Source organism: Wyeomyia smithii, chromosome 3, assembly GCF_029784165.1.
Source record: "Wyeomyia smithii strain HCP4-BCI-WySm-NY-G18 chromosome 3, ASM2978416v1, whole genome shotgun sequence".
NCBI lineage: Eukaryota > Metazoa > Arthropoda > Insecta > Diptera > Culicidae > Wyeomyia > Wyeomyia smithii.
The window spans coordinates 91,321,170-91,339,441 of NC_073696.1; the positions used below are offsets into that span (position 1 = coordinate 91,321,170).

General features: G+C 42.9%; 1 protein-coding gene across 3 annotated transcripts in view; it reads left to right on the top strand.

Moving 5' to 3' along the window:
* LOC129731206 (protein Atossa) overlaps nucleotides 1–18,272 on the top strand; it is a 114,133-nt gene that overhangs the window by 76,671 nt on the left and 19,190 nt on the right. The window contains exon 1 of one of the 3 annotated variants that reach the window (XM_055691027.1): nucleotides 9,798–10,387. The exons of the other annotated variants lie outside the window; for them this stretch is intronic. The gene's annotated coding sequence lies outside the window, so the exon portion shown is untranslated. Of the gene's footprint in view, nucleotides 1–9,797; nucleotides 10,388–18,272 lie in introns of those variants that run through there. 3 annotated transcript variants of the gene reach the window in all.

Here is an 18,272-nt window from a genome sequence, read left to right on the forward strand (position 1 = left end):
ATTTAGCTGAGCTTCTATGTATTCATGAACTTCGTTCAAATAGAGGTAAGTAATCGTAACCCGTTTGGAAACGGCCTCCGAAACTGGTTTTCATGACGCACATCAAATCATGAGTGCGAACAGAGCATGTATTCACATCGCACAGCTCACAGGTTTTCGCAGAGTTTCGCAGTTACAAGTGTTGGCGTCTATTGGTATAGGTGTGTGGGCACCACAAAGCAGCTGACACGTTTCTGCAGAGGGTTTTTTTTTCGACGGAAAAGCTGCTGAAACTTTTCTCTATCAGCTGCACGTTTTGTATTCTGAAGACGGAAATGAAACCTGAGCGATGATATGTCCATGACACGCGCTTTTATAGTGTTAGACAGAAGGAAATAGTATACAACAGCGCTTTTATCATTCGCTATGTAGCAATAAGCTTACGTTGCATAAGGGGCAAATTGCTGGCCAAAATTTTGGTATCATGAGAGCTAAAATTATAGTTTATAATTTTGCTTGAAGGAGTTTATACATATGAAATAATTGTAAGCTGAAATTTATTTTTTGAAAACTACGTTATTCATTTATTTTGGTCGAGGTTTTGTGCAAACCACTCCACTGTGCTTTGTCAGTGCGCTTTGGAAAATTAACCGAGTTGAAATCGTTTCGCTTGTGTATCAAAGTTTAGAATACTAAGCAAGTGGATGCTTATATTATCGTCCTTTGTCTTCATCTATTTATTATCATTTATATAAAACAATCGTTGACGATAGCTTTTGAACGCGATGTAGTTATTTCGACTCTCATTAAACAATCATCAAGGCTTTTCGACTCTTCAGTTTCATGAGAGTTGGAAATAATGATCAAGCTCTGGCAGACAGAAGTACGTTTTTGTGTGGAGATATTTTTAATTGATCTTACGTAAAAGATAGTTATGTAGTTACGCTATAGATGAAGTTAAAGACAAATTATTAGCCTTTCCGTTGTACCATGCGCGAGTTCCTCCGTGAACTTGAAAATTAACATGTGCGATCTGATCTTTGTCATTCATCTCACAATAAATACTGTTGCGTTACCCCTTAATCATCACCATCTGCGCGTTCACCTATTGAGGAATTGTTTGCTGTTGAATACTGAACCACAATACAAATATGCAATATGCGCATGACAAATCGTTCACATAGTTTGCTTCTTAGCAGGAAAAGCAACGGCGTAGTTACAGGACAGTGTCAACTGCATACTAAATGAATGTGTTTCTATAGAATTAAAGTTTACCCAAAACTTTCAATGGGTTTTTTAAAAGGTATTTTTCTGTAATCATATTTTCTATTGTTCAAGTAATCAATTATTAATTGACTTATTAATTGGTTCGTGTCCGCCGGTCCGGCAGAACAAAGGGGTTGAAATTGGGGATCTCCACTATGGGCGGTTACCCACCTTCTGGGTCTGCCTCTTCTGCGTTGTCCTTGCGGATCCCAGTAGAGTGCTTCTTTGCAGAACTCGTTCGCTCCTCTCGTCATGGTGCGTCCGATCTACTTCCACCTACGCTCTCGAATTTCCTTCGTTGTCGGCCGTTGATGATATCGAGGATGGAGCTCCTCGTTGGATATCCAGTTGTCAGGCTAACAGGCACAAATGATGTATCGCAGGCTGCGATTAACAAATACCTGCAGTTTTTGCTTTGTCTCCGCTAAGACGTACCACGTTTCACAGGCGTACAGCTATACAGATTTAAAACTCAGTTGAAAACTCGAGTTGTCGTAAGTAGAGTATGCAAAGGCACCTCTGGCCTTCCTGATCCGTGTAGCTATATCAGCTTTGGCACCACCATCAGGCTTTTGACTGGCTACCAAAATATTGATAAACATCCTTCAGTGTTCACTTCCATAGACTTAATTTTTGCTACATACTCGGAGTACTCGGCTACCAACGTCATCTAATTTGCTTGTCATCTAATTTGCTCTGTATATCGTTTCGCCGTTGTGTCAGCAAGATAATCTTGTCGGCTAGGTCGAGGTCATTGAAATGTTCTATTGTTAGAGGATTTCAAGACAATCCTCAAGACGCCATTGAACAACACCTTGCACAAAAACGCCTCGTGCTGAGCCTCGATAAAATAGACTAGCTTGTCCGGAACTCCTCTACGCCGGAGTACGCCCCAGATGTTGACGTGGTTGAGTCGGTTGAACACTTTTTCAAAATAAATGAACACCAGTAGAAGAGAGTCCTGGAATTCGTTGATCTGCTATGGTCTACACATTACCTTACAGAGTACTTTGAGAGTAATACAGAGCAACGTGATGCCACGCCAGTTACCACATTCAGTTCACAGTCAGTCAGAACGGTTGGTGTGGGCAGTTTCTCCTCCTCGGCTAGGGAGTTAGTCCAGGTTCACTTGTCCCGTCTACAAGCGCGTTTAACAGCCCTTTCCAGTTCGCTGCGCACTTCGCCGAGTATTTCATCACTAGTCGCGATGAAGGCGTTCTTGATGCCAGGCCCATTGTTCTTCGATGGTTCCACTAGCAGGCAACTCCGAGGCTTGAAATTCAAGTTCATGAAGGCTCCTTCTCCATTTTTGATTTGATTGATGCAAATGTGGTCAATTTGGTTTTCTGTTCGACCATCGTGGGAAACCCACGTTACCTTATGTGCTGGGTCATAGGGAACGTTCGAATGATCATTTTGTTATTACCACAAAAATGTGTTAACAACTCACCGTTTTCGCTCATCTCTCCTAGCCCATGGCGTCCCATGACGCGTTTAAAGTCCGCGTTGTTTGAGCCAATCATGGCATTGAAGTCGCCCAGGTAGATTTGAATGTCCCCCTTCGGGATTTTCTCAACCGCACTGTTCAGCTGGCTGTGGAAGCTCGCTTTCTCCTGCAGGTCGGCAGCATCTGTTGGCGTATAGCATTGGATTGCAATAAAGTTTCTAACCCGTGTTCTAAGCCCCTGGGCTCAGTGGGAATCCAACTCCTCCTTCTCGAGTAGCGTTTTCACCTCGTATGCCAGAATTTATTTTTTGAACATTCCTTATTTTTACGGAGCAAATTTATCTTCTACACCTACTGGAATAGTCTTCAATGTTACGTGTATTATTTTGTGTCTAGTGTAAAAATACCTCGAATGGAGTCCAATCGACAGTAAGTTGTGCAGACAGATTCCACTCTAAAGCATAGGCAAGTGAAATTTGATTGGTTATGGCGTCCGTATTTTAGGATGTGCACGGAATAATTCTCATCAACTATCTCGCGAAAGGATTGCGATTGATACATAACGTTGTTCGAGCAACAATTCTACGAATATACCCTTTATGACTTTAAAACTGTAGCTAAACAATGGTTGAAAATGCTAAATCACAGAAGATCCAGTGGTAGGATTTTCGTACATAATCCAACTCAGTATTTGTGTATGTATTGTGTTCATAAAACTAAAGAATTGATCTCATTTTCTGCTCTGATAACTTTGGTTTATCATTCCGAGTTGTGCTCTCGTCGTGTTCGGTCGAAATTTTATTTCGATCTCGATAGTGCCGACCAGTTATTCGCCTTCAAGGTCACCGTGCATTGTATTGCGTGTGCACTGCTGCTCGTTGCCGTCGTCGCTGTTGAAGACAGCAAGAACAAGGAAGAAAAAGTCAACAATAGCCCGTGTGTTGTGTCGCTACTTGGAGAAATCCAGTAGCCGGCGCACGGCTGCTTGGCTGTATTGGTGCTGCTGTGTGGCTGGAGCGGCTGCAGCTTTTGCTACCGGACTCTTGTGTGAAGGACTGGAGATTGGCATCGCCCGTGCGCTGATTGCGGTGGAGAGCGGCTGCAGAAGATAAGTAGTTTTTTTTTCTACAATATTATTTGTTGATTGGCATTTTGCGTGTGTGGCTTACGCGTCCAACATGGACGACGAACGCGGGGATGAAAACCCGCTCGTTCTACCGTCTAGCCCTCCCGGATACAAAGTTCCAAGGGTTAAAAATGGAGCCCCGTAGGGAGCTACCCATTGGCTTAAGCAGTATCCGGAGGGCAAAGCTGGTATTGGGGCTGTATTTTTCCGGCCGAAAGTGAAAGCATTGAACACAATGCAAATCTGTAGAGATCTGGCACGGTTTACAGCCGTAACTGAAATTACCAAAGTACGCCCGAATAAGCTGCGTGTTTTGGTGTCCGACCTCAAGCAAGCAAACGAGATTGCTGCTTGTGAGCTCTTCACGCGGGAGTACCACGTGTACATTCCAGCTCGCGTAGTTGAGATTGACGGTGTGGTCAGCGAATCGAGTCTGACTGTCGAGGACCTGTTGAAGGCTGGAAAAGGCCTTTTCAAGGATTCTAGCCTTGAACCTGCCAAAATACTTGAATGTAAGCAATTACATTCAGTATCGCTCGACAAGGGTGTAAAAACCTACACCCCATCAGACTCTTTTCGCGTGACTTTCGCCGGGTCTGCTCTGCCGAGCTATGTGCTCGTGGATAAGGTGCGTCTACCCGAGCTTGTTTGTACCGCGGGTAATGAATTGCCTCAAGTGCAAACAGTTGGGCCATACGGCCTCCCACTGTGGCAATAAAGCACGTTGTGGCAAGTGCGGAGAGCAACATGCGGATGACGCCTGTAATAAGGGTGCTGAAAAGTGCCTCTATTGTGGGCAGACCCCGCATGAGCTGTCTGCATGTCCCGCGTACAAACAGCGCCATAAAAAGATCAAGCGGTCTCTGAAAGAGCGCTCTAAGCGCACTTTCGCAGAAATGCTCAAAGAGGCCGCTGCCACCAAACTGGTTTCCCCGAATCTTTTTGAGGTCTTGTCATCCGATGAGTCTGATTCTGACTATTCAGTTGGGGAACCTTCTTTTGTTGAACACGGTAAGTCTAGGAAGAGGAAAAACCTTTCTTCCCCTAGACTTCCTAGGAAAGGACAGAGAAGGTCTCCATCTGAAGTGACTGATACTAAGAAACAAAAAAGTGCTGTAGAAAATCCGAAGCAAACTCCTCCGGGATTGGCAAAATTGAATTCAAGTAAGGAGTTTCCGGCACTTCCAGGAACATCAAAAAACCCAACTGTTCCTTCTTTTTCGTCCAAGATTCAGCCAGAATCTGGACTGCAGAAGTTTTCAGATATTGTGGACTGGATTTTCGAAAATTTTAACATAACTGATCCTCTTAAAAGTCTTCTGCTGGAATTTCTACCAACAGTTTAAACGTTTTTGAAGCAGTTGACTGCTAAATGGCCCCTCCTTGCAGCGATCGTATCCTTCGATGGCTAATTCATCGGCTGAGATGAAGGATTCTACCTCTATTTTACAGTGGAATTGTAGAAGTATCATCCCCGAAATTGCTTCATTTAAAGTTTTGATTAATAAGCATAAATGCGATGCATTTTCCCTCTGTGAAACTTGGCTCACTTCAAATGTAGATCTTAGCTTCCATGATTTTAATATAATTCGCCTCGACCGAGATACCCCTTACGAAGGAGTACTTCTAGGGATTAAGAAGTGCTATTCCTTCTATCGTATTAACCTCCCCACGGTCCCAGGCGTCGAAGCTGTCGCATGTCAAAGACAATACAAGGTAAAGAGCTTTGTATTGCCTCAATATATATTCCTCCCAGAGCACAGGTTGGGCAACGGCTGCTCTTTGATTTAATAGAACTTCTTCCCTCGCCACGTTTGATTTTGGGAGATTTTAACTCTCACGGCGTGGCTTGAGGTTCCCCTTCTAATGATAACCATTCCTCTTTGATCTATAACCTCTGCGACGACTTCGATATGACAATATTAAACAACGGGGACATGTCACGCGTTCCGAAACCTCCAGCGCGCCCCAGTGCTTTAGATTTATCTTTATGTTCAACATCGCTACGGTTGGATTGCATATGGAAGGTAGTCCTTGATCCCCACGGTAGCGATCATTTGCCTATTCAAATTTCAATTGATAATGGTTCAACTCGGACGCGATCAGTTGATATTCCGTATGACCTCACACGGAATATCGATTGGAAATTATACGAGGAAATGATATCAGAAGCTGTCGAGTCGATTCAACATCACCCACCACTTGAAGAATACAACCTCCTCGCGGGCTTGATTCTCGACGCCGCGTTGCAAGCCCAAACGAAGAAATATCCCGGCGTGACGATCAAAGAACGGCCTCCCACTCCGTGGTGGGACAAAGAGTGCTCCGATGTCTACACGGAAAAATCCGACGCGTTTAAGGCCTTCTTTCGGGTGAAACGTCAACCCGACGACTTTAAGCAGTATTAGAAGCCTGAGACCAAGTTTAAAAGCTTGGCTAAAGCAAAGAAACGCGGATATTGGCGTCGGTTCGTAAACGAGACGTCGAGGGAGACAACGATGAGCACTCTTTGGAACACAGCCCGAAGAATGCGAAATCGCGTAACGGTCAACGAAAGCGAGGAGTCTTCAAGTCGGTGGATATTTGATTTTGCCAGGAAAGTATGTCCGGACTCTGTTCCTGCGCAAAACTTTGTTCGCGATACGTCTCCGGGCCACGACGCGATAGAATGTCCTTTCACGATGGCAGAATTTTCAGTTGCCCTCCTGTCCTGTAACAAAAACGCCTGGGTTGGATAGAATCAAATTCAACTTGTTGAAGAATCTACCCTGCAATGCCAAGAGGCGCTTGTTGAACTTGTTCAATAAGTTCCTGGAGCAAAACATTGTACCGCAGGATTGGAGGCAAGTGAAGATGATCGCCATCCAAAAACCGGGAAAACCAGCTTCTGATCACAACTCTTATAGGCCGATTGCAATGCTATCCTGTATCCGGAAATTGATGGAGAAAATGATACTCCGTCGTTTAGACTATTGGGTCGAATTAAACGGTCTACTATCAGATACTCAATTTGGCTTCCGCCGTGCCAAAGGAACGAATGATTGTCTTGCATTGCTTTCTACAGATATTCAGCTAGCCTATGCTCGCAAAAAAACAAATGGCATTAAGGGGGCTTTTAATTCCGTTTCTATTGACATTCTTTCGGGCAAACTTCACCGACAAGGATTTTCACCAATTTTGAACAATTTTCTGCATAATTTGTTGTCCGAAAAGCACATGCATTTTACGCATGGCGATTTGGCAACGTTTCGTATTAGCTACATGGGTCTTCCCCAGGGCTCATGCTTGAGCCCCCTTCTTTACAATTTTTATGTGAATGACATTGACGCATGTCTGGCAAATTCATGCACGATAAGACAACTTGCAGATGACAGCGTGGTCTCTGTTACAGGAGCCAAAGCTGCCGATTTGCAAGGACCATTGCAAGATACCTTGGACAATTTGTCTGCTTGGGCTCTACAGCTAGGTATCGAATTCTCTCCGGAGAAGACTGAGATAGTAGTTTTTTCTAGGAAGAGCGAGCCTGCTCAGCTCCACTTACAGCTAATGGGTGAAACGATTTCTCAGGTTTTGGTATATAAATATCTTGGTGTCTGGTTCGATTCAAAAGGCACCTGGGGATGTCACGTTCGGTATTTGATGAAAAAATGTCAACAGCGAGTAAATTTTCTTCGGACAATTACTGGATCATGGTGGGGCGCCCACCCAGGAGACCTTATAAGGCTTTACCAAACAACAATATTGTCGGTGCTTGAGTACGGGTGTTTCTGTTTCCGCTCCGCTGCAAACACCTATTTAATCAAGCTGGAACGATTGCAGTATCGTTGTTTGCGTATTGCCTTAGGTTGCATGCATTCGACCCATACGATGAGTTTGGAAGTTTTGGCGGGCGTTCCCCCATTAAAAGACCGCTTTTGGGATCTGACTACTCGTATTCTTATCAAATGTGAGGTTTTGAACCCCTTGGTAATCGAAAATTTCTTTAGGCGAGTTGAACCTAATTCTCAAACCCGTTTCATGACTGTGTATTTCAATCACATGTCTCAAAGTATAAATCCTTCCTCATACACCTCCAATCGTGTCAACTTGCTAGATACTTCTGTTCCTACTGTGTTTTTCGATACATCCATGATGGAAGAAACTCGTGGAATCCCGGATCATTTACGTGTGCAGCAGATCCCTAAAATATTTTATAACAAATTTAAAAACATCAACTGCGACAATGCGTTTTATACTGATGGATCACTTCTCAACGGGTCCACTGGCTTCGGTATCTTCAACAATAATTTAACCGCCTCCTACAAGCTCGATAATCCTGCTTCTGTTTACGTCGCAGAATTGGCTGCAATTCAGTATACCTTAGGGATTATTGAAAAAATGCCCACGGACCATTACTTCATCTTTACGGACAGTCTCTGTTCTATTGAGGCTCTTCGATCGATGAAGGATGTAAGGCACTCTCCGTATTTCCTGGGGAAAATACGGGAACATCTGAGTGCTTTATCCGAAAAATCTTCTCAGATTACCTTAGTGTGGGTCCCTTCTCATTGTTCCATTCCGGGCAATGAGAAAGCGGACACTTTGGCTAAGGTGGGCGCAACAAACGGTGATATTTACAACAGACCAATTGCCTACAATGAATTTTTAAAATTTTCACGTCAGAAAATACTTATCAACTGGCAGGCCTCGTGGGATAAGGGATAACTGGGGAGGTGGCTACACAGCACATCCCCAAGGTTTCCACCAAACCTTGGTCTCGTGGGTTGGATGTAGGACGAGATTTCATTCGCATGATGTCTCGGATTATGTCCAACCACGGGTTAGATGCACATCTCCTGCGTATTGGGCTGGCGATCAGTAATCATTGCGTTTGTGGATTGGGGTACCAAGACATTGAACACGTGGTTTGGGTGTGTGCTGAATACCGCGGCGCCAGATCTCTACTTTTGGATACCCTCAGGGCCCGAGGAATACAGCCCTATGTGCCAGTTCGTGATATCCTCGCTCAGCGAAACTTGCCATACATGCTACTTGTTTAGGGGCCATCCACATATCACGTGGACAGATTTTTAACGATTTTGACCCCCCCCCTCCCCTCCGTGGACAACTGCCCATATAAATTCTAAAAAAAATTGTATGGACCGTGGACATTAGCCCCCCCCCCCCCCCAAAGCTGTCCACGTGGTATGTGGATGGCCTCTTTAGAGCTATTTGAAGAGCATCAAGGTGCCCATTTAACAGCGAAACGAATCTCGGATAAAAAAAAACCATGTTAGTTTTAGTAATAGATTTAGTTTCAGCTCGTAGTCGGCAGCGAGAATAAAAAATTTGCCTTTAGATTAAAAGATATTTTAGACCATAAGGCATTAGATTTAATTGGCTCCGTAAAACATTAATTTGTATTGTGCCGTGTCAAATAAATGTTGTGTGAAAAAAAAAACTTTGGCTTAAAACAATGTACTGATTTGCTTGCGTTGAATGAGGGTCTTTATTTTAATAATGAATTAATTATATTATATATAACGGGTTCAAACAACCTAGATTATCTTCTGACAGGAATAAACCTGTAGCTTCAGTTTGCAATCACCATCTCCAGACATAATTTGTCGTCTACAACCGTCTTACATAGAACTCAGTAACCTGAAGTTTACTACAGTAATTTGCCATTGATTAATGAAAAAGTTTTCCTCACTCGTGCACAACTGCTTAGACGTTGTAGTGGTTCTGTTGTATTGACTGTATTTGTTTACCGTGTTGATTCTGCCAGTTCCAACCCCTACGCCTCTCAGCTGTATCGGTATCGTATGGTATCGCTCGCTTGACGTTCTGCCTCTGCGGTGAATTTTTTGTTTAAGTGTTCGCGTTTTTCGATTTCATTTACTTGTTTCTGCCTTTTGACGCTTTCATACCACCCCTTGTCCGCGACATTGGCTCACGACGGAGCAGACGGAGGCCAAAGTACCTCAGAGCAAACGGCAGTCAGTCAGGCTCGAGCAGTCAAAGTGGAAACCCGGACGCGCTTATTCCCGTGAACGGCTAGTGAACGAGGGGGCAGGCTGCTTGCTAGAGTAGCGCACAGCGTATATAGCTAACAGCTGTCCGTACGTTCTTTTATTGTTATGATACTTGATTCGGTTCGGAAAGGTGATATAGAGAGACATGATTATTCGATAGTGGATACGCAATAACGCTATTACACTGTGGTATTACTCGGTTACTATACATAAAGCATACTTTTTTTCTTCAATGAGGACTGACAACGGGCATTGTGTTATTAAGTTATGTGGCAATATCGGGGGTATAAAGATTCCAGATGTTTGCAATAAAATGAACCAACGTGCCTGCTGCTGTAACTGTTATTATGGTGGAATCGAACGGTGGAAGTGACCTCTGTTTTTAATTTATAGCGATTAATAGCGCACTGCTGTGTTATCATAGTACACCTGGGAGATAGAGAGAAGGGAAGAGGAAGAGAGAGAGAGAGAGAGAGAGAGAGAGAGGAAGCTGCCATCATTCTCCAGGGTCGATGCTCATTGCTGGCGGTTCGCGAGGTGTTAACAGTGGTTAAGGTCAGACATTTCAAAAATCGATCTAGGCTTAAGTATGTATTCATTGAAATTACAACTGTGTGTAACACAAACGCTTGGAAATAATCGCTATTGTCTACTGCACATTCTGCTTGTGCTTGCATAATCTACTGAACGTTGATCTATATACACTATAATTTGTCCTGTTGAACTCGAAGAAAACGTTAAAAAGTTTGTCATATAGATGAAATTATAATGTTCCACAAAATAGAAACCATAATTCATCTGCAAACAGCTGTTTTGTCAGCTTGAGTAGAATCAGATAAAGTATCGACATCTGCGTTGCGAACGCTGAACGTCCCAAAATGCTGACCTTGGTGTGTTTTATCGTCACATTTACCGTAAATCTTTAATAACTACGTTTACACGGTAAAGGTTAAGCAGAGTTAAAATGATGTATTCTTTAACCACTCAATTAACAGTTCGATCTTCCAGATTAAAACTTCGTTTATAGAGGTATAATAAAACCAAGTGTAGCGTATCTAGCTATCCTCCTTGTTGCTTCAGATCTACTTGGATCATGTCTATTAGTAGCGCAAAACAGCGGTTACCGCAATAACTTTAACTTAGCAAGGTAGTAGCGACGGTTTTGACAATAGTATCAGTTTTGATCGTACTAGTATTTAATTGATAATTGTAAAAAATACAAATTATAGCGATACTTGGAAGTATCGAAAAAAATATTTTTCCCAGTAAATAAAACTTATTTTTCATGATTAATGCGAGTGAAACTATCCAGTTTTTTACTGCCTACCATGACCACAACCGGTTCTTCTACCCTACAAGGAACAATTCCTATGCGCTAAGAAGTACGCTTGCCTTAGGTTTCGACAATCGTCCTATTCGCCTTTCGAATGCTTCATGTGCGCGATCATGGCAGTCATATGTTTTCGACCCGCAGTGTAAAACGAGTGAGGTGACGACTAGAAGGAAATCGACGGTATGTGGTGAAACTCAGACACATTCACATGAATGTCTTTCAGTCCCAGTCAGTCGTACAATGTCGGTCGTTTCGTTTCGATTTCATTATTACGTTGTACATAAAGTAATACATAGTTTAACTTCTGCGTACACGTTTTCTACATGATGTTGCAATTATTTAATTGTTCTTTACAATGATTATCGCCTTCCTTATCTCCAGTTTAATGATTAGGCTTATTTTATTAGTGGAGATAAAATGTTTATTGTCAACTACTCTGTACTTTTATTGGGTAGTTTTAAAACATACTCTAAGTGCTTCGGAAGCAAGCATATTTCCAGTTCATTTGGTAACCTACTCAAAAGACGCTTATGTAATTACGAGCGCCCCAACTGCTCTAGCCGCTAGTTACAAAACTGTACTCTGTAGGTCTGTCACCTTAACCGAGCGAGCACGAAAAAACCTGAATTACTAACGACAGCATGGAGGTTATGCGTATTACTTTTTCGAGGCCAACTGCGCTATTAATCCAACCATAAATACATTGCTTCAGTTGCCAAAAATATGTTGGTTCGAAATTGCGCGAAGGGTGTCTGTGATCACAAAATTGTATGCGCTTCGAAACGGCAACTGTGTGGCCTTTTTTGTACCATATACGTCGTCAAGGAGGAACTTGATTCAGACCGTGCGCATTCAAATTACAAAACGTGGCTGCTAAAAGTAGTTGAGTGTAAGTTGCCTGAAAAGTGGGTGATATCAGATTGGAATAGCCAATCTATGATTTATTAAAAAATCAAATTTGATTCAGCATTATGGTAGTTTTTAAACATTTATTTCACACAAGAGTATTTAGAGACAACAATTTTTATACACCATTTCACGGTAATGGTGTCAGCCACGTGCCCGAAATGACACGATCGAACGTCGTGTACCCCTTTGCTGAAACAGAAACTATAGACTTAAAACCTTTGCCGTCGAAGCGGTACGTAAGGCAAAGCTGCTTGCGATCTATCTACAACCGACACCAGCCGTATTGCGAAGTTGGAGGAACCCATTAGCTTACGAGTAGTTCGTGTAACGTAATGTTTATAAATATTGAGCGATCAACATGTCTATGTCGGGGCATCGCTATGGCAAACCTGCCATCAGCACACTAAACATGAAAATCAGCTGTGCTCGACGCGCACATAGATATACATTCTGTTTTATTTTTGCCACTCATAGTTCCCCATTGGAGGGTTGTTGGGGTACCTACTTCTGTATTCCCCACTCTACGTTTTTTTTATTTAGCACAATCATTTACTCGACGGGGTCGGGCGTAGCCTCGTGGACGTTCATTTGCACGATTTTCCCGTGCTATCCCAGCGCTTGTATTGGTATTACCTAAAAACGATGCTTAAACGCAAGCGTCACGAACAAACAGACTAGAAATTGAAAGTTAGGATGTTAAATTTTATTTCATTTCTTATTAGTTTGTATTTAATCATGTCATTAATTGTAATTTAATTTATTCATTGTTTATGTCTGTGTTAGGGAAATAAACTAGATCGTATGGTAATCGTATAGAAAACGTATAAGGGCTCTTCTATCTTGGAACTTTTCCATAATTTTCACCCCGTGGAAAGAAAATGATAGTTTTTATTATGATATCATGAAAATTTTGTTAATTTTAGCTATCACAGAGATTATTCGTCTAAAAAAGCTTTTTAATACTTTATGGAATGATTTTTCCTTGTTTTGTATTGTATCACCAGCTATTCGCATATTAAATTTGGTTCCACATTCTAGTACATTCTAGGCCCCATCAAACCAGCTTTTAACCATTGGCGTAACTAAGGAGAGGGGGGGGGGTCTATAGTGCCGAAATCGGATCCCACGAGAAATACATAAAAAATTAGGCCCCTCCTAGGTTGTTTCCTTAGTTACGCCAATGTTTTTAACACTAGTCTAACCACTAGAGTTCGATCGGACCGGACCGCTGGTCACTCTACTGTAGGTTTGCTAATAACGCTTAGGTGTCTTGAATTGTATACTCCACAGTGTACTCGTGAGTCGCGGTATTGTCGCGGAAAGATAAGGATTTTCGCTCTAATAACAAATCAGCGCGATTGCTACTAAAAAATCAAAAACGCGTGCAGAGGAAAGCCATTGCCGCGACGAAGTAATCATTGTGTTTTAAGTTGAACCTGTAACATTGTAGCAAAGTAACGTCGGAATCCCATTCGATCGAAGCGCTAAATCAACATCTAATCAGCTTTTTCAGTGAGAATGATTTCAATAATTCCGTTCGTTCGTTCCTTTTTCCAAAGACGCAATATAAATCCTACTGAACCATCCTACCAGTCACCAGTAGTCTAAATAGAATAACCACGCTTACAGAGCGGTGTCCTGAAAAATGTGAAGACAAAGGAGGAGGAAATCCGAAAAACAAACCATTGCACTCGCCATATCCAGGGGAACTTTTTTTATGACGCCAATCGTAAGTGTGTAGTATACTGAAAATAGCAAACGTTTCGTGGGCCATTGTCACATACATATTTCTAACGCAGCGGGGCACGTAAGTGTTAGCAGGATTGAAAACCCGGGTAGACACAATGGCGACATACTTGCGGACATTACCATTCGTTGCGCGGCTGTGTCAATCACTTTTTACTCGTTTGATGATTGCGTGTTGGACGGATGGCGAGGCGACATATCAGTACTAATTCGATGCCTTTCAGTCACATGTTAGTACAAAACTGATAATCGAACATGCTATCATGCTACTAATTAATTTTAGCTAACTGTTGCTTCGATTCGATGTATGTAGGTAGCCTGATTTCAACTTTCCTCGATAAAAACAAAACCTGTAACGCTATTGAAGTAGGCTTACTCACGGCGGCTTCTTATCTACAGTCAGACTATCTTTCTGCTTCCTTGTGATTAAGCGAGTACTCAACAAACGCACAAACAGTATGCTCTCATCATAATAATAACCCCCCTCTAAACGATGCTGCCCTTTGCGCAAGAAGTCATGTGCATAAAATCTATCATCTCCGAAAAAAAACAGATGTTCTTCACAGTGGGTAATAGGTGACCCGATAAATGCTGCCATTGATTTGAGCAAAAAAAAAAAAAATTTGACATTATTACGTTCCGAATGTATAAAACCACAGCAAGCGTTTTTTTTTTTGTTTCGATAAGTTCATTTGTTTGCGTCATGATGTGAGCGTACAAGTGCGACCCGAATCGATCGTGCACGCTCGCACTTTCTGAGTTCACTGGACTATTGAATCACCCCGAATCTACGTGACTAATGTTATGTTACAATTTTAAGAATGACAGCAAACCCGTAACTAACAATCTTTCAAAAATAGTTTTTTTAGATTTTTTTTTTTAAATTAATTAAAATTTTTTAAAAGGAATGCGAAGCTGTCATTGAGAATCTCATACCACTTTTTATCAGCAGAATGCTTAAAAGATTGCAAAAATAAAAATAAATCAGTGTTACAGAAGATTTTTTGTCTGTTCACCTGGTGTGCAATTAGAAATCTGTCAAAATACAGATTAACCAGGCATAATGGCAACCTTGGTCAGCTGTCAAGGATTTTACCTATCGCCAAGCGAGATTTTCGCAACAGCGTAAGTGCCGCAAGGCGTAAGCTAGCCTTCCTTGACGTTGCGAATAACTATCTAGCGTTTTCAACAGATTTCTTCTCTCCTTTCCGCATGGCGTTGATGAAATCAGTAGTGGTACTTTAAGGTGAAACCTCGTTGAATCCAGAAAAGGCCGACTTCGAATCACCACTTCGAATTTTCAAAAGCACAAGACTCGTAAATACTCATTGCGTTTCCTATGAAAATTTTATTTTATGTTTGCTTCACCACAGCGAGTTGTTGAGTTGAGAGGTTATCACGCACAAATAATGCGTCGTAGACGATTAACGGAAACCGCTTCACTGAGTATTGCAAGATTTAGTCTGAAATCACCCGGAACAGGTAGATATATCGTGTTTCCGACGACTTAGAAAGCTGCGGTCTCCAGCAGCCCTTTTAAGAAGATCAAGAGCTTCTGGATAACGAACAGTTTAGTATGAAACTGCACCGTTAGGTGGTGCTAGTATGCGTGCAATTCTTCGTATTTTGCCCTGAGCTCATCTCGCAATTCCGACTTTCTAGAAAGTTATGGTCTTCAGTGAACTTTTTTAGGAAGTAAAGGCATGGGCGCAACTAAGGAAAATTTCTAGGGGGGGCTAGTTTTCAGGTATGTAATTTAAAAAAAAAAATAATAGACCCCAGTGTGGTTGCCCTATTCCTACCTCCACGTGTTACCGACTGGGATACGAGCAACCAAGGGAAAACCGGTGAACCGGTGGCAGGCATGGGGAAACCATAGCACTCCAATGCGCATGTGGCCCATCTGCTAATAAACACACCACGCGAGGCATTTCGTATTACCCTTCGTCGCGAGCTCAAGATAAAACACTGGAGAGCCATTCGTAAACACGCCAACCGAGGATTTTTAACTTCGGCACATGAGGCAACGGAGGGCTTGCAGTTTCGGGGAACACACAAGCATTAGTCGCCACGAAGAGATTGACAATGGAAAAAAGAACCTTAGTGAGTGGAACCGCTCTGATCCGCTCACTATAGTGAACCATTTTTCCCACCTCTAGTGAGAATACGAGGAATAGCGTGCATACTACATCCACCATCCAGAGTGGAACAATAATGGATAGTTGGATGTTAGCCATCGCTTACAACCACCTGTAATATTTTTTTCATATGTACTTTTGAAAAAAATGAAGCGTTTGAGAAAACACGTGTAGGTATGCGGACTCTCGAGGGCTCACGAAGTTGAGAACACTCGGGTTTGTGTTTGCCGAATCTTTTGAAGGGCTGTTTTATCTAGAACACTGCGGGTTTTTCGTTTTGTATACGCACTGAAGGGCAATCTGAATACCCTCCGTGGCATCGCTTGAAACACACACGCGGGTGGTGTGGTGGGTTTAGACATGCCCCCCCTAGCCCCCCCGTAGTTGCGCCCATGAGTAAAGGGCCTTTGGTTGATGGACAGCTTAGTGCAAAATTCTGCCGCTATGTGGCGATAGCGAACACGAAATTTGTCTTATTTTGATCTCAAATTTTCTTACGCTTCCGACTTTCTAGAAATGTGTGATCTTCATCAAAGATGTTCAGATGGTTGTGGGACTCTGGATGGTGGATGTAGTATGCACGCTATTCCTCGTATTCTCACTAGAGGTGGGAAAAATGGTTCACTATAGTGAGCGGATCAGAGCGGTTCCACTCACTAAGGTTCTTTTTGACCGCTCACTCGCTCCTTGCGTTCTACTTTTTTTCGATCAGTAGTTAATTATCAATGCAAGCGAGAGCCATGTGAAAGACGTGCGTGCAACTGTCATAGAACTCCTAGCAATCAGCTACCACCGGCTGTTTGCTATGCATACCTAACTCATCCACAGCAACGAGAGCAAGTAAAAATTAACTTGCCACAGATCAGCCACACGCACAGACACAAGAATGGATAGCAAAAGTGGAACGAAAAGAGCGCATGAACTAGCCACTGGTCTTCTGAATTAAAAAGATGCAGGCAATCCACTCTCGAGCAGATCAGAAGAGTCAGTTCTTTTAATGAACGAAATCTTTTGATCGCTCTCAGAAGAACTGTTTCTTCCGATGAACTGGCTCTTTTGATCAGCTCACAGGATTACCTCTCGCGACCTGATCACAAGAGTTGATGAATCTGTTTCCCAAAATCAACCGTACATGATGAATAGAATGCCGGCAGATATTGGACGAGAAAAACGCAGCGCGAGCAAACAATACTGCGTAGAGCAACCCGTCAGAGTGTGGAGCGATAAAGACTGAAACGGAGGCAGCGAGTCAAACTCTTCATGAAAAAACAGCGCCTCCAGGAAGAGGAGGAATGCGAAGACGGAACATGAAAATTCTACCAAAAACTCAACTCAACCCGCAGAGGCTTCCTCCCACGAGCCGAAATGGGTAGGGATAACGAGGGAGGCATTTTGACGGATGATCGTGAGTAGATCGAAAGACAGAAGCAGCACTACCATAAACACCTGAATGGCGTGCAAGTAGGAGACCACAAATGGAGCGGAGGAGATGTGGTCGGTGCAGCAAACGACGAAGATGTGCCACCTCCAACAACAAGCGAAGTTAAGGATGCGATCTGGCAGATCAGCCGCCTATTTAGTGTACAGGACAATTGCGGAGCTAGCGCTACGATCCTACTGACACTAACAGTCTCTCCCCAGACGAGACTCGAACCTTCGACGATTGGCTTGTTAGGGCAGCATCGTACCTTGAGACCATCTGGCAGCTCAAGAACACCTATAAAGATGGGCCCCGACAAGTTGGCCAGCTCACTGTATCGGCTGATCGTCGAGATATGTGAAACAGAACAGGTTCCGGAGGAGTGGAAAGAAGGGGTTATCTACCCAATCTACAAGACGGGCGATAAACTAGACTGTGAGAACTATCGAATGAACACAGTCCTAACTACCGGCTACAAAGTATTGTTCCAGGACTTCTTCCAACACCTGTCACCATTAGCCAGCAGATCTGTAGGAAATTACCGGACCGACTCCATGGACAGACGATCTACGACTGACCAAACTTTACACTGATCCTTTAAAAGTACCGCCAGTTAATAAATCTTTTCATCGATTTTAATACCGCATACGATACAATAAACCGACAAAAGCTATGGAAAATTCTTGGCAAAAATGGTATTACGAGGAAGCTGCGATGAAGAAAGTGAAGCGTTGTTAGAGGATTTCGGGTGGAACGTCGGACTTTTTTCGAGTCCCATAGGAGGCTTCGACAAGGTGATCGTCTCTCCTTCCTGATGTTTAACGTCGCGCTAGAGGATGTCATGAGACGAGCGGGGTTTAACATGCGAGACGATGGCAGACCGGTGTGTTTGTG